The 23,195-nt window shown below is 45.3% G+C and overlaps 1 protein-coding gene across 1 annotated transcript in view; it reads left to right on the top strand.

The window, feature by feature from the left end:
• The first annotated feature begins 346 nt into the window (after positions 1-346).
• NAALADL2 (N-acetylated alpha-linked acidic dipeptidase like 2) overlaps positions 347-23,195 on the top strand; it is a 770,720-nt gene continuing 747,871 nt past the window's right edge. Inside the window, exon 1 of the mRNA XM_028731603.2 lies at positions 347-489. The gene's annotated coding sequence lies outside the window, so the exon portion shown is untranslated. The remainder of the gene's footprint in view (positions 490-23,195) is intronic.

Below are 23,195 nucleotides of genomic sequence, written 5' to 3'. Positions count from 1 at the left end.
TTTGTTTTTTTTATTATTTATCATGTCTTTTCCTTTTTTGTTTTTTGAATATTTGGAAGTAACGTTTAATTCATGCTTTGTAATTTTTAAAAATGCAATAAAGATAATAATAAAAAGAATAAACAACTCCTCTCGCTTTTCCCCTTCTTCCACAGCTTATGTTTTGCTCATTCCTTCCCTCTTTTTGCAAAGCGGTCCCATTCTTCGCCCTCTGCCCGCCCCCTCTTGGCCCCGAGATGTCACCATCTCGAACCGCTCTCGCTCCCTTCCGCGCCCTCCCTCGCCCTTTGCCGGGCCGCTAATGCCAAACTGGGCACTTGATCCCTTGTAATAAGCGCAAATCAGCTACCGGGAGGATGGAGGGAGCGAGGGAGGGAGACCGAGCGAAAGCCGCCCGCTGCTCTCTCACGCCGCTTTACGGCTGCTGAAAACCCCCCCGAGAGAGCTCAGCGCCGCCGTACAGCGCCCAGGCTCCCTCCTCTTCCCAAGGTAAATGGATCCGCCGCAGAGAGTGGGGGGGGGGGGGGGAGAGAGAGGGGCGGGGGAAGGAGGAGCGCAGGCGAGAGCTGGTGGGCAGAAAAGTTGGCCAAGTCGCGGAGAGGCGAGGCAGGCGCGCGGGGGCGCGCGCGCAGGTAGCGGCTCGCGGGCTGCGAGGCGCCAACCCGGCAGCGGAGAGCGAGAGCGCGCGCGAGGAGAGCGAGAGCGCGCGCGCGTAGCCGCCGCCGCCGCTCTTCTAGCCCAGCCGCCGTTCTCCAGCACTGAAGCGCTCCCCTCCTTCCTTTTATCCCACACCCCCACCTTTGCCTCGCTTTCTCCCGCCCTGCCCGTAGCCGTAATGAGCTTGACCCGACTGTTCCAAGTCAAACGGGGGTGGTGTGGGGGGAAGGAAGGAAGGAGGTTGTGGTCAGAGTTCGGGGCAGCCACGGCAGCAGCAGGAACTGCTTTGCAGTTGGGAACATAGCTGTCAAAGTTTCCCTTTTTTCAAGGGAAATTCCCTTATTCTGAATAGGATCCCTCGGAAGAAAAGGGAAAAGTTGACAGCTATGGTTGGGAAATGGAGAGGCTTTATTATTTGCAAAAAAAGGGAGGCTCTGGCTGGCTTCCTGCAGCTGGAGCGAAGGGGGACCACGTTGTAGGCGAAGGAAATGTAAAAGGAGGGGTTTTCCCCTCCCAAAGAACACCTTAGGGTCCCCAAATTGCTTCTCTTGACACTAGAATAGATCCGTGAAGCGCATTGCAAAATGCCATGCCCGTTTTGCAACGCTGTTGGCAAACCCGAGTGCGGTTGTGTAATAACCCGGGGAAGGCTGCGGACGGCACCGATCGGCTCTGGACAGCAGTTGGTTCAGTTCCCTTTGCAAACAAAAGTCGCTCCCGTAGGCCAGAGCTAGGGAATGATGGCAGGAGGACGGGCGGGCGCGCGCGCGGAGGTTTAGGCGCTGTTAAACCGGCCGGAGCAGCATCCCAACGTGGGCTATATCCCAGCAGAAACAGCCTTCGCTTGAGATGATGTTGAAACTTTACCAGGGAGCGCTTGACTCCAAACCACGAAAAGCCCAGCGAAACTTCACAGCAGGAAGGGCGGAGACTGGAATGGGATCCATGCGCCCTGTCAGAACCAGCGTGAGGTTAGAGTAGCCACTTTGTGCGTCACCAGCAGGGGAGGAAAAAAAGAACTTGCATGCTCTAGTTTTTATGTTTGGATGAAAAATTGGAGAAACCTCTGCAATGCAAATAGAAATACAGGGCACCTCACCATAGTGGGAAAGGCTGTGTGCCTGCTCAGTCTGCTGCCCAAACCCCTTAATCTCAGATTTTATGCTTTCTTTATCTTGCACCAGACAGCTCTTAAAATTCTAGACTATCCTCTGTCAACTATGACACATAGCAGTTCTCCTAAGCACAAACATATAAAAAGTGCTCAGAAGTAAGTCCTGTTACATCCTGTTTACGCCCAGACAAGCCTGTACAGGATTGCAGCCACAGTACCAATTAAGAACATAATAAGAGTCTGCTGGATCAGGCCAATGATCCATCTAGTCCAGCATCCTGTTCTCACAGTGGTTGACCTGTGGAAAACCTGCAACCAGGACCTGAGCACAGGAACACAGGTTCCTCTGGTTTCCAGCAACCAGTATTCAGATGCATACTACCTGTGCCCCTGGCAGCCATCAGTGAACCTCAGAGTAAACTTGCATGGGCTCAGGTTGTAGGGTGTCATGCTAAGGATGCTTATAGCTCCATCCTATGCTATGTGTTCAGAAGTAAGGCCCACTGAGTTTCACTTCCCTAGTAAGTGTACAAAGTATTGCAGCCTAGGTAAAGGTCCAACTTTTGAGTGAACATGTAGAGCTGTGCTCTGCAGCTCCTGCCCAAAGGAAAATTGGAGTTGGAAGGGAACTTGAGGGTTTTCTAGGCCAACCCCTATATTGCAGGAACCTCAGCTAAAGCATCCATGCCAGATGGCCTCCCAATAGCTGTTTAAAAACCTCCAAGGAAGGAGGGTCCACAACCTTCTGAGGGAGACCGTTCCACCGCTGAACAGCTCTTACTGCCAGAAAGTGCTTCCTAATGTTTAGTTGGAATCTCTTTTCTTGTCGGCAAGTATGTCTGTGTATGTGGAGGAACTATCAAGGAATTATAAAGCTACAATCTGAAGCACAGTAAGTTGGAAGTAAGTGCCATTGAACTTGGGGAGGTTTGTCTTTGAGCAAATGTTCATAGGATCATGCTCTGGGCATGCTTACATTGGAGTAAAAACCATTGAAATAAAATAGATTGAGTTTGTTTCCTAGGACTGCGGTGTATAGAAGGATCTGCGTCTTTCTACAGCACAGGTAACCCATAGAACTCCATTTGTGATTTGGATTGCAGTTATTTCTGTAAACCAGGGGTCAGCAACCTTTCTCAGCCTTGGGCTGGTCCCTCAGCCCATGTGGTGGGCCGGACTATATATTTTTTTTTGGGGGGGGGGGAATGAACAAATTCCTGTGCCCCACAAATAACCCAGAGATGCATTTTAAATAAAAGGACACATTCTACTCATGTAAAAACACACTGATTCCCCTACCATCTGCGGGCCGGATTGAGAAGGTGATTGGGCTGCATCTGGCTCACGGGCCTTAGGTTGCCTACCCCTGCTGTAAACGAAATCCCATTGCTTGTGGGTCATGTGCTTATGTGGATTAAGTTCCGGCTGGTCATACGTGCTGCCTTTTTGATTGGTTTTATGAGGCCCTTGGAGTGACTTGGCCCAGTAGCATTGACCGTAGAGAAGCTGAACATAGATGGCCAAAAATGATGTTGTAAGCAAAGTGAGAGGAATAGCAAGGTTTCCAATGCTATGCAAGATTACTTGGAAAGTCTCATTGAGTTTCATGGAGTTGTTCCTTAAAAGGTATCCATAAGACTAGAGCCTTGGGGGTAATCCAAGTCACCTGGGGTGAAGCTTAAGATGCAGTGGGTCTCCAGTTTATCTGGTGTTCCACCCTTAACCCTGGCTTAGCCAAAGATACAACAGCTAGCTGAACCGATGCCTGTGTAAGTCCCCAAAAGGTACGTTCTGGGGAGGTACAGAGTGGGGGCTTAGGCTGGATTCTGAGGCAGTTTAGTTCAGCCAAGTGACCTGGCAACCCATCACAGAACACTATTTTACAAGCTTGTTTTCCCTCTGCCAGGCTTAGGCAGAGCAGCAGCATTGCTGGTGAACAGAATTTGACTCTGTTATATTAAGTTTAATACCAGCTTAATTTACACCTGCTATGCTTCTTGTGCATAGGATTGTTCCCTAAAAAGAGCTTGAATCTGGATCATGCTCATAATTGTTTGAAGCCTCCATATCCGAACCCTATTTACTGCTAAATTTGTTTGCCAATTACACCAACTCAGCAAACTGCTTGTCTGGTTCTCACTGTTGCATGCTATATTAGATTCAGATAAAACTGGAAATTAATTGTTGTGACATTTTTATCTGCATAATGTAAATAAATGGTGATTCATCCTACACAAAGGCATATTACTCCTTTTTTTAAAAAAAACTCAGCGTGATTTTCTTTATTTTTCACTGGATCTTAAATGCTTTCCTGAATTCATTAAAACGTTGCAACATCGCTGGTAATCTACAAATAGTCTCTGCGTTAATATGATTGGTGGGGCTGTCAGCGTGGTTTTTGCTTTATTTTTTATCCTCATTGCCTTCAGTTATTCATCCAGAAAGGTATTTAATTATTTGTTTTCAGCATGTTAGGGCTGTAGCTTTTAAATGTATGTGCAATTAACGGTGAATAGATAATGAAGGCTTTTTCAATTGAAGATTTTGTCGTGAATGTGGATAAATTGAACTGTCCAATACCTTTTTTCGGAATTAGATGAATAGCCTGCCTTAACCTAGTAGCACGGGGAATGTAATGAGAGTTCATATTGTAATGCATTAAGGCTTGTTTCTTAAACTGTGGTAATGAATAGCTTGCATATTGCAAGAGAGCAGGGTAGTTGGAATGGTCTAAGCCACAGGGGAACAGAAGAGGCTGGTGCCCAGAAAGAGAGGGGAACCTAAGAAGGCAGCATGCTAAAGAAGGCAAAGGAAAAAATATCAAAATGTGGGATGGATCGTGGAGGGCTCCATAGGAATTACAGTGAGGGGGAGGAGAGGTGAGAAGAGATCGAAGGATTATAGCTGGCTGGTTTGAGCATCTGCCTTGTTTTAGAACAGGCAATCCCAACCTTCAGCCCTCCAGATGTTTTGGACTACAATTTCCATCATCCCTGACCACTGGTCCTGTTAGCTAGGGATCATGGGAGTTGTAGGCCATAACATCTGGAGGGCTGCAGGTTGGGGATGCCTGTTTTAGAAAGTTCTGGTTTCAATTCTGGACATGTTCAAATAAGGCTGGGAAGAACTCCCTTTCTGAAACCCCAGAAAGCTGCAGCTCATTATTGTACTAAGCACATCAAAGTTCAAGTAGATAAATAGGTACCGCTCTGGCGGGAAGGTAAACGGCGTTTCTGTGCGCTGCTCTGGTTCGCCAGAGTCGGCCACGACTGGACCTAATGGTCAGGTGTCCCTTTACTTTTACTTTTAAATGGGCTAACGTATACCTATACTACATGATATGCGACAGTAGACATACACAGAGTAGATCTATTGAAATCAGTCGATATTTAAATTACTGCAGTCTATTAATTTCAATGGGTCTACTCTGACCAATGTTGAATATCACCCAGTCTTTCATGTATTGAATGATACAGTCATACCTCATGTTACGTTTGCTTCATGTTACGTTTTTTCAGGTTGCGTCCTGCGGTGACCCAGAAATACTGGAAAGGGTTACTTCCGGGTTTCACTGCTCGCGCATGCGCAAAAGCGCTAAATCACGCTTCGCGCATGTGCACAAGCGCCAAATCACGCCGCACACCTGCGCAAATACGGTGCTTCAGGTTGCGGGCTTTTCATGTTGCGAACGGGCCTCCGGAACGGATCCCGTTCGCAACCAGAGGTATCACTGTATTTCAAATCTGCTTATCCATCTTCCAACTTCCTGCTACTATATATAGATTGGAAAGTTGTTTGTTCATCTGTTTTCTATGCACTTGGACACCCCTTAAGATATTGTCACCAGATTTCACATGGTGGTTCCTGAGACTGAGGCCTGTTTGGATACCATCAGATGCCATTTTCAATCAAGGTATCGGACTGGAAAGAGTTACTTTAGGGCTAGACTAGAGAAGAATTTTGCAACCTGCACAGGTGCAGGCTCTTAACAGGTGTCTTGTTAATAACGTTAGCCAGCTTCATTGTATTTAGCCTTTACATTGCAACTTAACTGAAGCCAGGAGTGAGAGTCACAATTGCCAGATATCTAAACATGCCTGGGCTTTATTCACTCACTGATGTGGGTGATACCAAAATGGTTTGACTGTTTTCATAACTAATAGAAAGCTGACATTTGGTACGTGTTTGGATTCTCAAGCAACTCTGAAAAGGGGGTGTTTTATATCTTTTACCCAAGACTTAAAACATGGCTTTTCCCACTTTAAAGAATTCTTTGTCCGCGTTATACCATTCCCTTTACCACATTTTAAATTCACGGAAACCTTTTTCATCCCAAGAGTCGCATTCCCTCTGGGGGAGCTTTTTAGGGGCTACATTCCACCACCCCGCATCCAAGCAAGCAATATGAAGACAAAGTCTTAAAGTCCAAAGACACAAAGCACAAAAGAACTTAAGGAAGACATTGAACAGGGCTAGGGAGGGGCGTGGCCCGGAAAGAGAAGGTGTGGCCAGACCGGGGAGCGCATGTAGGTAAGAAGGTGGGCACGTGAGGGTTGACTCAAGACAGAGTGAGGTTGGTGGGGTGTTCACTCTAAGGGACCGGCTTCCACAATTGGTGATCTGGTGAAACCTATGTTTTGTGAAGGCCCATGAATATAGATGGAACTCCATAACTCCATAAGAGCAGCAAGAACTGCATCATAGACCATATAACAGTTCCCTGCTTCCCAACCAACCTCTTGGACTGGTGAAGATGGTGTTATCCAGGACTGCCTTTAGGCTTTCAAAATGCAAACTATATGTTGCCAGTGGCGTGGGGGCGGAGAGAGAGAATATATACTGTAGTGTGTCAATATCGAGACGTGGGTAGGACTTTCCAATCAGAAGGTCAGCGGTTCGAATTCCCGCGACGGGGTGAGCTCCTGTTGCTCGGCCCCAGCTCCTGCCAACCTAGCAGTTTGGAAGCATGTCAAGTGCAAGTAGATAAATAGGAACCGCTCAGCGGGAAGGTAAACGGCGTTTCTGTGCGCTGCTCTGGTTCGCCAGAAGCGGCTTAGTCATGCTGGCCACATGACCCGGAAGCTGTATGCTGGCTCCCTCGGCCAATAAAGCAAGATGAGCGCTGCAACCCCAGAGTTGGTCACGACTGGACCTAATGGTCAGGGGTCCCTTTACTTTTACCTGTGTCAATATCAGTCTGTTGTACACAGAAGCAAGTGCCTTTCTTGTGGCTAAGATACTTACAGCAGGTTTAGATAAACTTTATTCGCAGCATGAATTTCCGAAGCAATGTTAGTGTTTATTTATATATATATAATTTAATACATGTAGGCAATCCAGAATTTCTAGGAAATGTCCTCATCTCCCTCCCTCCGTAGTCTCATCTACTGGAACAGGCATTTGAAAACACAGCAATATTACTTTGAGATGCATCTTGCATCAAGAAGACAGATTATATATTTTGCCCTTGTCTGGGTGTTCAATTGCAATTTTTGGTACTTTCTACATTAAATTGCATGATGCAACCTCAGGTGTAGTTTTTGGGTTTTGTTTTTTTTAAAAGGTTTAGGGATAGCAGTAGCTTATGCATGTTTGCTCAGAAGTATTTCCCACATTTTCAGTGGGATTTACTATCATTGTGTGTACAGAACTGCAGCATTATTCTTGCATTGTGAATAAACACGTTTGCCAGTGTTTAATACCTGACAGAAGAATTCATGTGGGCAGTGAAAGATAATTAATGGGAAGGGAATGTCAAGGTGAAGTCAGCTTGTTGTTTAGTCATTTAGTCGTGTCCGACTCTTCTTGACCCCATGGACCAGAGCACGCCAGGCACTCCTGTCTTCCACTGCCTCCCGCAGTTTGGTCAAACTCATGCTGGTAGCTTCAATAACACTATCCAACCATCTCGTCCTCTGTCATCCCCTTCTCCTTGTGCCCTCAATCTTTCCCAACATCAGGGTCTTTTCCAGGGAGTGTTCTCTTCTCATGAGGTGGCCAAAGTATTGGAGCCTCAGCTTCAGGATCTGTCCTTCCAGTGAGCACTCAGGGCTGATTTCCTTCAGAATGGAGAGGTTTGATCTTCTTGCAGTCCATGGGACTCTCAAGAGTCTCCTCCAGCACCATAATTCAAAAGCATCAATTCTTCAGCGATCAGCCTTCTTTATGGTCCAGCTCTCACTTCCAGGTTGTAGTTATGTGTAAATAAACCATATATCCTAAAGACACCACAGTCTCTGCTGTCCCTTATTCCATGGAGACTGAACCCTGGGTAAATGCCTGGAGCCCCTGGAATCTCTCACCAATCAGAGATTGGGGTGGCAGGCAAAAACACACACACATTATTCTGAGTATAGAGTGCATGCTTAATTTTAAATATGTTGCTCTGTTGAGGATTATTGCTTATTAAAATTTCACCACACTGAAAATGGCTATCCATTGACTGACATGAATTGAGGGAACTGTGAAGAGCACTTTCTAAAATACAGTACTTGCAGGTGCTGATAAAAACCAAATGATTACAGTCGATAAAGGAGGACATGTGTTTTTTGTTTTTTTTAAGCCAGCAGGGAGTTGTTTTTCTTATGGAAAAGACATATGGACTGGCATGGGCATAGAATATGAAGGAATTAAAACCAGCTTGTAATTTATATGATTCCCACCAGGCTCTTACAGGAAGAAAGAGCACCAACAAAGTGTCCAGGTGGACCCCAGGAAAGAAGGGTAAAAAAATCCTGAAAGACTCTCAGTGGGAGAAGGAGCTAAGACCTTACACTGAGCTTGATGACTTCATCTAAGCATGGGTGTGATAAGTATTCTGAATGCGCCAACCAACCTTGTGTAAGGTTGGCAATAAATGGTAAGACGTTCCACAGGCCCAGTTAGGTGGGTAGGCAGAACAATCCTTAGATGTACCTTGCAGGTGTTTTTTAAGTTGCAGATTCATGCGATCCTTTTCATAACGCAAAGTCCTCATGCAATTGCGTTTGGGTAGGTAAAGTTGGTCCTGTGAAATTAGACACGTGTTTTGCTCATGACTCAGTGTATCTTGGAAACGCACCATATTGTGAGCTGAGCCAAGATATGTGTAGGGATGTGAACATGGGCTGGTCACTCAAAGCATTCACAAAACCATGCTTAAATCCGCTACCTTATGTAATACAATTTAACATAGGAGTGGCAATAGAATATTTGTCAGCTTGTTGGACGCACCTCAATCCAGATGACAGCTCTACTCACCCTTTGCGCTTTGGCTACTGGCATCTTAAGCTTAGTTGCCCATGCAGTATTCTTTCAAAGACTAATAAAACAAAGGAAGGCGAGAAGTTGGGAACCACAGTCCATTCTGCATTATTTCATAAAGCAGTAAGTTACAGGACAGAAAAGGAAAACACCGTTTCAAACCAGGGCTTACAACCAGGGCAGGGCAGTTGTGTGTTGAGACCCCGCAGCCACCCCCTCATTGGAAATAACTCACACAAGGACACAGATATTAGGTTTATGTTATTGGGCAAATTTTGGCCACAACTTTATTGAATTACAGAATGTGAGCGGTATTGGCTTAGGCATTGATTGGACCTGACTATATCTGACGCCTGCCCATTGTGCAGGAAGTCCAGTAAACGTAAGCCACCGGTAGGGGGAGCCCTGTCGGTGCGAACCAACTCAAGCTCCCCCTGGTATTCCCGTCGGGGTCGTGTCAAGGCCCTAGCCCCCAGCCAGGGGCCCCGGATTCCTTTAACGGAATACCCTTAAGCATGGAGGGGCAGGTGATGGCCACACCTCCCCTCCCCCACACAAGGTCAAACAATGCCTAACCGCAACCCTAACAAAGCTGTGGCGATTGCTACGAGGTAGGCAAAAACCAAGTGGCCAGTGCCAATTTGCCAAGTGGAAAAATTCCTACCAGGCCCCTCGGACAACCAAGGCAACCATCTGAAGTCCATAGCCAGGCCATTGCCTAACCTGCAAAATAGGGAGGGAGGGCAGGTGATTGAGGAAGTCCTCTGGCTCGCTCCTCAGTTTAAATGGCCCTGGCCACGCCCCCCGGCCAGCGGATTGGCTGGCCAGGCTCTGACATGGCCAGAATACCCCAGGCAACAGGGGACAAAGTCCCCTGCCCCTGGTGGGGATTGGGTGGCCATGCGGTCCACCGCAACTCCTCCCCACTGGGAAGTGGAGCGGATTTTTCAGCTCGATGGGCCTGATTCGTGTTTTCTTCTGAGGTCAAACTGAACCCAGCACTTTCACGCACTGCAGCAAATAAGTTCCTGGAATATACTTTTGTTTTTCTATCCATTTTTATGTGTCCTCGGCAGACTATTTGGGAAACGCAAGCAGCATTAGGGGGGAATGAGAGAACTATGAATAAGAATCACGAAACTGCTTCTTGACATATACTTTTGACAAGCAGAGCAGAAATCAAGTTGAAAGGTGAACTCAGATAAGCTGCTAGGTGTCTCGTATGAATTCCTCACCTCCTCTCTGGAGAGGGTTTTTAGCAGCCATAGTAAAACGGAAGGAGAAGGTCATTGAGATAAATGAAATGTGCCAGGGTCATCCCAGATTGCTAAGTGATGCTGACATTTTTGTGTTCTGAGCTCTTAAGATCACGAGGTGGTGATTGGAGAGGGCTGATTGTACAGGGACGTTATGCAGAAGACGGCCGGAACGAGCAATGGGGATGACTTTTCAAAATGGGATTGACGAGGGCTAGTTGGCACGTTGCATTCAGTTGAAAAGTGAAAAGAATTCTTGCAGAAAGACTAGAGATGGAACATGCTAAATGGGTTGAGGAAGAATCCTTTGTAAACAGATCAGTTCTGACTCTGGGTTAGGATCACTGTGGCGCTGTGGGTAAAAGCCTCAGCACCTAGGGCTTGCCGATCGAAAGGTCGGCGGTTCGAATCCCCGCGGCGGGGTGCGCTCCTGTTGTTCGGTCCCAGCGTCTGCCAACCTAGCAGTTCGAAAGCACCCCCGGGTGCAAGTAGATAAATAGGGACCGCTTACCAGCGGGAAGGTAAACGGTGTTTCCGTGTGCGGCTCTGGCTCGCCAGAGCAGTGATGTCACGCTGGCCACATGACCCGGAAGTGTCTCCGGACAGTGCTGGCCCCCGGCCTCTTAAGTGAGATGGGCGCACAACCCTAGAGTCTGTCAAGACTGGCCCGTACGGGCAGGGGTACCTTTACCTTTACCTTCAAGGCCTGGACCCCTGAGCTTCTGCTATAGCTATCTCTGCTGCTTTGTACGACCTATTACACACCTGGATGTTTCATTCCTGTTCTGAAAGTTCAAGTCCTGGGTATTGCTGCATATGCACAGCATAGCCAGGGAGCCTGGGATCAGGGGTGGACCTTGGTAATATGCTGCCCTGACCACTGAACTATGGCCGCTCCCACAAGCCTCATAAAAATGTTTAGATTATTGTGAAGACAGTATGGGACAGATGTTATCAGTGACACAGTCCAGAAATTTGCCTATCTCTAGCTGGGATGCTGGCATCTGTTACGAAGCAAACTTCAAGCCTGGACTATGAGGTACAAGCAATTCCCATTATCAGTTTTTTGTTACTTCCTTCACCCCGTTTTTCTGGAGAAATAGCTAAAATGTCTCTGATTCAGATTTCTCTAGCAATTGGTATGTCTTGGGTTACTGTCAGGGAACTGCCATCGGAGCCTAGAGTGGAGGTAAGGCTCCCCAACGATGCAGGAGAAGGGACCAGCAGAGGGAGAGAGAACACTTCCTTTGAGGAAGGAAATGGGAGTGACACCAGGAAGCAAGGGGGAACTGCGGAGAGAGGGCTCCAAGACTCTTCCACAGAGACCAGCGGGGAGAGCCCAGGACCTCCGTTGGGCACGCCCACTCTGCGCAGGAGACTTCCACGCAGGGAGGCTAGGAGGAGACTTGGCGTCAAAGAGTTTCTATGTTGGAAGAAGTTCAGGAAACGCCCACTGACGGATTCTGCCAGCGATTGACACAGCCATGGAGAAAGGGCTGTCCAGCCAGGGAAAGGTTTAGCCAGGCTACGTTGCCTAGAACAGTAGCACCCTTTACGCACAAGCAACCCCAACTTCCTTTACAGTTACCTTATGCCAATCTCTGAGGGTCCCCCCCCCCCCCGCCCACTGATTGACAGTCCCTGCACTATTTTGGGGTGCAATGTAATCCCCATTTTAATGGAGGGGCACACTAATATTTCCTTTTCTAATTTTCTATTACACGGGTGGCTTTATGTTGTATTCCCCCCCCCATTTCCAGTTCTCTAGTTCAGCAGGACGTGCAGTGCTAATTTCAGTCCCCTTGCGAGTGAATTGGTGAGGCTTTAGCATCCTAATATTATAATACAATGCAATGATATCAGAAGGAGGTAAAATCCTAGCTGTTAGGATGCAGCTTGCGTCCTCCCCCCACTGCAAAAGGAGCTGTGGAAGGCATCCATTAGAAAGACAAAATTTTAAACCCCCTGCTGATTAGTTAGTGGTTAGGAAGGGATTACTCTGACAAACCTCTAACTAGATATCTACATAATATAATTAGTGAGGAATGGGATTCCCACTTGAAGAAAAACCACATGTGTATTAGTAGTCTTCATGTGGAGTCGAGCATATTTTAGCTGTCTCTTCTTTGTGCTTGTTTAAAGGTGTGCTTGCTTTGCTAAGAACAGTGCAAGAGAAAGTTTATTTCACCATATGTTCCTGTCTTTACCGTATTCACCATGCAAACTGAATCATTTTGTTCCAGTAGCAGCATTTTTGTGTGAGGAGGAGGCTAGGGAAGATATAGAGAGGGGGCGGATATCACACACAATACATTAAAAAAAATGGTCAGAGAGCAAAAGACAACAGATGGTTTTGCAGAGAACGCTTCAGCTGCTTTTGTGTGTGGGTTGGTGAAGTTGTATCGTTTTCCTTTCATACGTACCTGCTGAGTTTCTGGTATGGATGGTGTGGAGACTTATGACATACATAAGAAACATTCACACTTCTCTGAATTTTGCATTGAATACATGGAAGCAAAATTTATTTATACTCCCAGTTTTTGCCCTGATGGGACTCAAAGCAGCTTGAAGATAAAAACAGGAGCCACTAAAAAATAGAAAAATCAAACATTAAAATGCAATTAAGCATTGACTGAATTAAAACTATATAATATATAAGATCTGTTTAAAACATACCAATAAGTACAACACAAACAGCACGGCACCAGCCCTTTAATTAAAAACAGTCCTTTCCCAAAAAAACCTGTTGGTGCAAGTCTTTCACATCCCAACCTGGAGATTCTAGGGATTGGACCTGGTGCCTTCTGGACGCAACACAGATGGTCTAGCACTACTTAGCTATAGCCCGACAGTCAAAAGAACAGTCAGCAGAAGGGGACACAGGGTGACTCCCAAGCCACACTGAGATTCCTCTCCAGGAGGACTATTGTTGACTATTGATCTCCATTTTAAAAAGATTCGGAGAGTATTTAGATGCACATAGACTGTGGTGTGCGCAGAGCCAAGCTGCAAGGGGAAGCACAACCTTTGTCATCCATTTAGTCAGGCCAGCCTGGCTTTGAAACATTTAAAATATTAAGCCTGCCTTTTGCTTCTGGAAAACCAGGCTGATGGATTGACACCCGCAAATTGCAAAACATCACACTAACAACGATTTGCATTGAACCGCTGCCTACATTAAGTTTAATTGGCTTTACAGAGTACTCCCTTCTTTCTGTTTTGTGTGTGTGTTTTTTAATAACAATGCACCAAGAAGTTGAGCTGCAGGGGAGACTTGTTCAGCATAGTTTAGCTTCTTCAGTCATTATGAGCGGAACAAGAAATTAGGCTGGCAGAGGAGGATATCTGGAGGCAGCCAATATGATGGGAGAGGTAAGACTAGCATTTTTCTACATATGATAAGCCTCAGTAATAGGGAAGGATTGTGAGAGGCATTCCATGGACAGAAGCAATCCTGTAAGACCCATTATAAGGGAGCCGCAATAATACAGGACTAGGAATCTAGAGAAAACAGATTTATTTCATATCAGGAAACCAAGAAATAAATTGGCCAGGAATTACTTTGTTGGTTGGTTCTAAGTGTCCTTGTGCATATTCTATTCATATTAATGGCCCTCTTGAAGAACTTCCAGGTGGGTTGTAGGGCTCTTGTGCACAGGGTGGTGATTTGGGCAAAAAAGAGGACACAGACTTGCATGCAAGTTGCAAATGCTAGGCAGTGTGGTACAAAGAATTCTGCTTGCACAATGGGACTTGCCCCTTCTCCTCCTCTGCACCCTGTAACTCTCCCTAGACGGTTGAAGGAAGCTTCAAGAACAGCTTTAGGGGATGCACTTGCTGTATTCAAATTGATATTCAAATATATATATATATATATATATATATATATATATATATATATATTTCTACCCTGCCTATCTGGAGTGGTTTCCCCAACCACTCTGGGCAGCTTCCAACAAAATATCAAAAACACTATAAAACATCAGACATTAAAAACTTCCCTAAACAGGGCTGCCTTCAGATGTCTTCTAAAAGTCAGATAGTTGTTTATTTCCTTGACATCTGATGGGAGGGCGTTCCACAGGGTAGGAGCCAGTACCGAGAAGACCCTTCTTGGCTCCCTGTAACTTGGCTTCTCACAGTGAGCGAATTGCCAGAAGGCCCTCAGCTCTGGACCTCAGTGTCCGGGCTGAACAATGAGGATGGAGACGCTCCTTCGGGTATACTGGACCGAGGACATTTAGGGCTTTAAAGGTCAGCACCAACACTTTGAATTATGCTCAGAAATGTACTGGGAGCCAATGCAGGTCTTTCAGGACTGGAGTTATATGGTCTTGGCGGCCACTCCCATTCGCCAGTCTAGCTGCCACATTCTGGATTACAGTGGTACCTCTGGTTGCAAACGGGATCCATTCCAAAGGCCTGTTCGCAACATGAAAAGAACACAACCTGCAGCAGTGCGTCTGCGCAGGCGCAGGTTTGATTTGCTGCTTCTGCACATGCGTGTGATGTCATTTTGCACATCTGCGCATGCGTGAGCGGTGAAACCCGGAAGTAACCCTTTCTGGTACTTCCGGGTTGCCGTGGGACGTAACCTGAAAGAACGTAACATGAAGCGGACGTAACATGAGGTATGACTGTAGTTGTAGTTTCCGGGGATTGCCATTCAGATTGTAAGCACATGTATGCAGGGGGGCTGCCTCGGGTTAAGAACTTTGCTTTAGGATGAGAACAGAAACTGCGCGGCGGTAGCGCGGCAGCAGCAGGAGGCCCCATTAGCTAAAGTGGTGCTTCAGGTTAAGAACAGTTTCAGGTTAAGAATGGTCTTCCAGAATGAATTAAGTTCTTAACCCGAGGTACCACTGTATATCCCATCTTTTCTCAAAGGAACTCAAGGGGGCATACATGGTTTCCCTCTCCCACTTCTCATTTAGTTTTCACAACAACCCTGTGAGGTCTGTTAGGCTGAGAAGCAGTGACAAGCTGAAGGTCACCCAGTGAGCTTTGGGTCTGAGTGGGGATTTGAACTGGTATCCTAGGTCCTAGCCTAACGCTCTAACCACTACTTCACATGGGCTCCTGTAAGAGAACAAAGAAATGGGCCCCCAAATCATTACGATGTTAGTGGTTTGCTTTAGCAATTGCTAGAGATGAACTGCAGCTTTATTTCAGGAACTAGCATTTCGTTCCCCCAGCACACACACCTTCCGGAAGAATGTTTTCTTTGCTGACATCCCTTCAAGAGTTTCCCCTCCCCTAGAAATTGTGAGAAAGTTGGGTGAGCTTTTCTCTTTGTAAATCATTGTCCTTCTTCTCAAACCATACATTTTTATGAGTAAATGTATTTTAAATGAGTTTCCCTCCTTGTAAATAAATATTGAAGTGCATTCACTACTGTGCTGTAATATCGAGATGCTTATATAACTAAAAAAAATGGCAAAAAGTAACCACTTCACTTTGGCCTTGCTTTGTAGTCAGGCATGGAGATTTTGAAAATATAAATTTGTATTAAATTGGGCCATTAGCTTTGAAGTTATGAATATTTAAACTTGGCAATTTTGCACATGCATATTACATGGACTGGTTTTTTTAAAAGACACATTTTCTAATACAGCCTCTTTTACTTCTAATGCTCCTAAGATACATTTAAAGAAAACATTAAATAGAAATGAATGTTGGCTGGAAAAGCTGATATTAATGCTGCAATTAGTCACTGCAAACTAAAATGACAAACAATAATTTCAACAGAAACAGAACCTATATTAGGGGGTTACTGAACGATTTTGGAGAAGTGTATTTTCTCATTTGGTTTTCTTTATTGGAAGGAGCAACAAACTATTGAGCAAGTGGGTGTATTTGAACATCATTATAAATCATGGTTTATTGTGGCAATAATGTACCCAGGTGAGCCTCAGGGTCACAAACTCCTTGCTCTGTTTTTCAACTTATCTGACACAGCTGTTCAGAGATGTTCAGAAGCTTTCCCCATTATTATTATTATTATTATTATTATTATTATTATTATTATTATCATCATCATCATCATCATTATCATTATCATCATTATTATTATCATTATCATTATTATTATTAACTGCCACTTGTCATGTCATCTGTGTTAGAAAAACACTGGGGCCTAATTTGAATATTAGAATGTCTGGCATCTGGTGGGGCTTTTGTGTTCTGCTCCTGAATCGACCCCTCCCTTTGGGTATTAAGATAAATTCAGTTAGAGAGGCCAACTGTCATTCTTGCCTCATCATGTGGTTTTAATTTCTCTCAAACAGTATGTTACTGTGTTACAACTTTCTTTATTATTAAAGCTTTATTTGACATATACTTGAGCCCCTTACTTGGCTGAATGAAAAGAAACTCAACTGAAGAAAGGTGGAATATTCTAAACTGGGTAAATGAGGGGATATTTACCAGTCTGACAGGAGGATTGGTTTTTTTAATCACCCCACACTGCACAACAATCTGAACCCAAGAAACTGTGGTCAGTACTAACTGTGGCTGCTTCAAATGGGGACAGAGCTTCTGATGCTGCATTCCTGTTTCCCCACAGAATGGCCCTATAGGTTTGATGCTGCGTCATGATGTGGTGTCATTCCCCTGGTGTCATTGCTGAGTAAAAACAGGCTGTGAAGAGCGGACTATTTAACCTAGACATTAATATAATAATATATTACCCGATACCTGCAGGTCTCAGGTTGGTTCACAGGATAAAATCGGGATACAGTGAAACCTCGGGTTGCGAACGTGTTCCATGCGGGAGGCACGTTCGCAACCTGCAGTGCCATGCCTGCACATGCACGGGTCACGATTCAGTGTTTCTGCGCATGTGCAAGTGCCAAAACCTGGAAGTAACCCGTTCCTGTACTTCCAGGTTCAGTGCGGTGTGCAACCTGAAACCGCATAACCTGAAGCGTCTGTAACCCGAGGTACCACTGTATAAAACCACAAAGTACATAATCAGCTTAGGAAAACAACAACCCAATAACCCCCCCCAACACCCCCAACATAGTATAGGGCATAGGTTGTCAATCAAATCAACCAAAGGAACATTTTCCCCTGGTGCCTAAAAGTGTGTAGAACTTCCGGCGATGCCGCCATGGTGAACAGCGGATCCCATGATAGCGGGTGCCAGCCGTGCAGTTAATTAAGGATAATCCGGGAGTAATTATCCTTGCAAGCCCCCCGCCCCAGGGTCAGGGGGGGGGGAGAGCTTTTACTTGCAGATCATCCTATAACTGCCTCTCACTCTGATGGAATGCGGGAGCAGGGATGCAGAGTGCATAGCACTGTATGTATCGGAAACTCCCCAATGTGGTCGCCATGAGTGGAGGTACTTCTGTTTCTTTTAAGATGGATGTGCATTTGGACTTAAGAAACAGATGGGCTCTGGATAAAGGAGAAAGATGACCTGCTAAATGAATCGGCCTCTGAGTGTCAAGGTTTTGATCTGGAGAGGACTCTCATCGGAATTGGATTGCTATGTAAGAAGAAGAAGAAGAGTTTGGATTTGATATCCCGCTTTATCACTACCCGAAGGAATCTCAAAGTGGCTAACATTCTCCTTTCCTTTCCTCTCCCACAACAAACACTCTGTGAGGTGAGTGGGGCTGAGAGACTTCAAAGAAGTGTGACTAGCCCAAGGTCATCCAGCAGCTGCACGTGGAGGAGCGGAGATGCAAACCCGGTTCCCCAGATTATGAATCTACCGCTCTTAACCACTACACCACACTGGCTCTGTAAGTGAAGGGGAGCTCCAAAAAACAAGAGGGGCAGACTCGAGAACAGCAGCAGCAGACTTCCAAGCAGCCTTTGGAAGGCACAGCCCATAGAATGATTCCTGCTACTCCCCAGAGGAGGAGGAGGAGATGAGTGGTGATGATAGCTGACTCCCTACTGAGGGGAACAGAGTGAGAACTGTTTAAACAAGAATGTTTTTATAGCAGGCGCTGAAAAGAGTGCAGTGAAGAGTACAGCCTGCTGGATCTGAATAGGCAAGGAGTTCCCAAGTGCTGGAGCTGCCACGCTAAGTGACTGAGTTCTTACCTGTTCCTTCCACATAGCTCAGTTGTCGAGCATCTTCTTTCCTTGACAACTCCAGACAGGGCTGAGAGGTACACCTGTCTGAAATCCTGGAGAGCCATTGCCAGTCAAAGTAGACTATATTGGCTAGATGGACTTGGTAAAAGGAGCTTTCTATATACAATGATACCTTGGGTTAAGTACTTAATTCGTTCCGGAGGTCTGTTCTTAACCTGAAACTGTTCTTAACCTGAAGCACCACTTTAGCTAATGGGGCCTCCTGCTGCCACCATGCCACTGGAGCATGATTTCTGTTCTCATCCTGAAGCAAAGTTCTTAACCCAAGGTAATATTTCTGGGTTAGTGGAGTCTGTAACCTGAAGTGTATGTAACCTGAAGCGTATGGAACCCAAGGTACCACTGTACCTAGAAATACTTAAACAGTTCCTTTCCATCTCTTTTCAATCTGCATATTTGTAAATAATCTCAATTACTCCAAAACCTCAATAATAATAATAATAATAGCCACCCAGTGATCTCAGGGCTAAAGAAAACTAGTCTCTTTGTAGTAAGCGCCGCCCCTGGAACTTCTCATTGATTGAAGAAGTGGGAAGCACACAACAATTCTTATTTTTCACAGTGCCAAAGGGTATGCTGTATTTGAGAGACGGGAATTCCCTGAAAATTTCACCAGCTGAGCACACTTTCCCCCTCCCTCCAATTTAAGTCAATCTGACAGGGAGAGTTTTAAAAAATGAATTGGATAAAAATGACAAACTGTCAAGATATGTAGATACTCAGAGCTAAGCTTCCCTGTAATGTATGCATGCACTCAGTTGGAAATAAGGGAGTATTATTCTATGTTAGTGAGTTTTATTTTACTTTATCCCACTAGTTATGAAGGGTGCAGAACTGCTAGTCAATGGCTGCAATAATCTTAGAATCGTAACATTGAAAGACTCCTGTTCTGTATAGTGTTCTCATTTCCTCTATTTTTAGGCTCTTTTTAAAAAGTGATTCCTACTTCCATGCCTAGTTGAAATATTGTTGTATGTTGTGAGAAGCTTGACACGCGGCAATGCAGGATAGAGCCTTTGGGTGCCCCATCTTTGGGATGACTTACTCTTACAAACCTGTGTGGTGCTCACCGTCACGAGCCCTGTGGAGAAATCTGGGCAGGGCTGGTCAGCAGGGGAGGATGTCTGGGACAGGACTGTGGAATTAGATTTTGGGGAGGGGCCCAGTGGCTTGGGAGATGTTGGTCTAGATCAGCTGTTTTTGGACTACAACTCCCATCAACCCTAGCTAGCAGGACCAGTGGTCAGGGATGATGATAGTTGTAGTTCCAAAACAGCTGAAGACCCAAATTTGGGAAACTCTGATCTAGAGGCTGATGAGAGGCCAAGTTGGTTTTCAAGCAAAAGTCATGACTCTGTATCATCGAGTGTCCTGATAGCTGTTTCTGTATCACACCCTGATATCTGTATTGAGATTGAAATATATGCATTAGAATGGCCTTTACCTGTTTGATATTGCCATAGTTTGTAGGTGAAAGCATATGAATCAGTTTCAACAGGCCTTGTGGTTGGAGAGGACTTGTGGCGTCAGATGTCATTTTGACTGGTAGTGGGTGATGTGGTGGGGTTGCAGTGCCTGCCTAATCTCCCAATAGCTGAGTCTCCAATGCTTACTGGGAAGCAGAGGGATGCAGTGGCAAGGAGGTTGGTACAGTGTAGATGCCAATCCAGTGCTCCTAATAGCGTGATTGCACCATGTTGACCATGCTGATAGTTGTTTCTCATCCATTGAGTTGGGACCAGTAAATTAGGGCAGGGAGCTTTCTTTTCAGCCTAAGGGCCTTGCTTTCTCATGAGCAACCTGGGGCCCAGTTGCCATTGGTGGGTGGGGCCAGATGCGAAAGTGGGTGGAGCAACGAATGCAACTCTTACCAGCTACACTCCAGCCGTGCAAAAAATGAGATGCTTCTACAGCCTTGCCTTGCACATCTCTCTATCCAGGCAAGCAAAGGGCACCATTAAAATTCCAGGATGAATTCCAACCACACAAAAGATCTTGAAGAAGGTGCAGAGGGTTAGCCTGAGGGAGAGGTTCCCTACTCCTGCATTAAAAACATTGAGAAGGTAAAAAGTCCTATAGAAATTCCCTTTCCCTGATAGACCACAGTTTAGGCTATGTTACAGAGGCTTTGGATTGCAAGCTGTGTATCTAAATTCAATGCCAGCCATCTTCCCAGGGAGGGTGGCTGTCTGAAGTGAATCCCCTAGGAGAATATGTGATAATTCCATGCATAAATAATAATTTGCAATTAGCTTTTTAAAAACAAAACAAAAACAAAAACGAGGATTCATTGATCTGAACATGGATGCCATAGTTGTAAGCAGGCCCTGGAGGATGCTAACAATTTTATAGTACTCTTCTCATGCTGGGAATATAAAAAAAAAAACGAGTCCCCTCTGACACGCTCATCTTTTGTTTCGTGCTATGAAAGTTGTCTCCTGCGTTCTCGCTTCGGGATTTACTGGCACCAAATAAAAGTTTGGAGATTTGGAGAGCTGGATTTAGGGTTCAGCTGCTGGAAAGGGATAAGACGTAGGAGTGTTATCTAGCTAGGCAATGAAATAAACCCCTGAGGGGGTGAAAGAATAAATGTCTTTTTCTACAGACACCTGCCTGGAAGCACAGAAACAGCAGGGTGGTTTTCAATATGGGGAATGTAAGGCCCAAAGTCAGGTGCGCTTGGGGATGGAGGAGATAATCTGGTTTGGTTCTCGTCTTGAACCTAGCTAATTCACATTCCTGAAACAATATGCAAAGCGAGAGGCAGCTGTCAGTCAACATTTGCACTAGACTGAATTTTGCAGTGCAGTTCTCCAACCAAATGATGTGTACAGATAGCGCATATATTCAGGGGAAGTGTGCGTTAACGTGCATACATTGGTAAAAAATAGCATACGGAAAAGCTTTATATTAGCGGAAACAGCTTGCAAAAAGTGTGTCTATTCTGAGAAGCACATACTAAAATGCTGATGAAATTTTCTGATGGACACAGGCTGATGCAGAAATGTGGCGAAGTGATTGGAATGTGTCCTTGAGCTGTGATAAAGCCTCTTGCTTATCTTGATGGAGGTAGGTGGGGTGGGTGCATGCACGCACACACACTTTTCTGAGATTTGTATGGCTGGAATGTAGCCTACTGTACAAAGGGGGAAAGGAGAGAGCGCTTGGTAGAATAAAAACTATTGGTGATTAATTTATGTTTATCCTAATGCGATGGAATGAACGAAAGTTCGAAAGAGCCGATGGGAAAACGTGACTGTCACCATCTGTATACTCTACAATCTACAACTTTTTCAAAATCCTATTTGGCTCCGATATTTGTGCTGGCTGCTATGGCTTCCTACAGACCCACACTTGATTTTTTGAATTCCTTCATGAAATACTGGTGATTCCACTCTGTCACAGTCCATCCCATGAATGGGATGACCTCATAATAAATTGCCAATCAGATTTGACTGTGCAATTGTACTACTACTACTACTACTACTACTACTAATAATAATAATAATACAATGCTGTTGCAAGAACCTGGTTGAGGTAGGGGAAGGGCACAGCCAGGAATATTAATTACAGGTAATTTACAGCCAGATACTGTGGATGGGACACGGCATTTCCATGTGCTCTGGCTTCCATCATGGTGTCCCGTTGAGCCAGAAGCAGTTTAGTCCTGCTGGCCACATGACCTGGAAAGCTGTCTATGGACAAACGTCGGCTCCCTTGGCCTGAAAGTGAGATGAGCGCCACAACCCCATAGTCACATTTGACGGGACTTAACCATCCAGGGGTCCTTTACCTTTACCTTTTTACTGTGGGTGGTTACCAAGAATAAAACTACTTGATACTTTAAATGTATGATTGCACGTAATATGACTGTTGTTTTGTTGTTGCTGTTGTTTAAATAGGAGCTATGTGAATCCCCGCGACGGGGTGAACTCCCGTTGCTCAGTCCCTGCTCCTGCCAACCTAGCAGTTCGAAAGCATGTCAAAGTGCAAGTAGATAAATAGGTACCTCTCTGGCGGGAAGGTAAACAGCGTTTCCGGGCACATGACCCGGAAGCTGTACGCCGGCTCCCTTGGCCAATAAAGTGAGATAAGCGCCGCAACCCCAGAGTTGGCCACGACTGGACCTAATGGTCAGGGACCCCTTTACCTTTACCTTATGGGAAGCATGATCAACATTAGGAACTTAGGTAGGGGGAGTTAGCCCTATTTACTCACGTGCAAAATTTACATAGAACAGAAATGGACTAATTGTTCATCCTTAGAACACACAGAGCCTTGTTCCTCTGCGAGTGAATTTTGGCTGGGGGAAGTAATTGGCATTCTTGATTTTTGATGATACTTTTGATTTTCACAATTCAGACTCAGCAATGCCCAAGGACAGTTTTAACTTTTCCAGTTGATCCTGATATACCCAGCTGATGAACCATACATTAAAGAGAAACTCTTTTGTATTTTTATCCTGATTTGACAGAATGAAAAGGTGGAAAGATCCCTCGGTAAAAAAATTCACCATCACTATCTCCATAATCTCTACTTCAGTGAGCTTCATCCAAGTGCGAAAATGAAAAATTTTAAGCTGCCAAGCATCAGTGGCAGGCTAAAATGAAAAAATTGCAAGTTAATAATGGCAGTGCCTCCTAAAAAATTGCCAGCCAATTTAGCATTGTTTTGTCCAAGGTCACACTTAGGTGGGGTGTTTGTTTGTTTTGTTTTAGGCACGGAGAGCTGAAAGCAAAGAAGTGGCAGCAAAGGTTTCACACTCAAGGTTATCTAATGTCTAAGATAAGTGCTGCTTCTAGGTTTATTTCCTT

This window comes from Podarcis muralis, chromosome 6 (assembly GCF_964188315.1).
Source record: "Podarcis muralis chromosome 6, rPodMur119.hap1.1, whole genome shotgun sequence".
Taxonomy (NCBI): domain Eukaryota; kingdom Metazoa; phylum Chordata; class Lepidosauria; order Squamata; family Lacertidae; genus Podarcis; species Podarcis muralis.
This window is presented reverse-complemented; position numbering and strand designations above follow the sequence as displayed.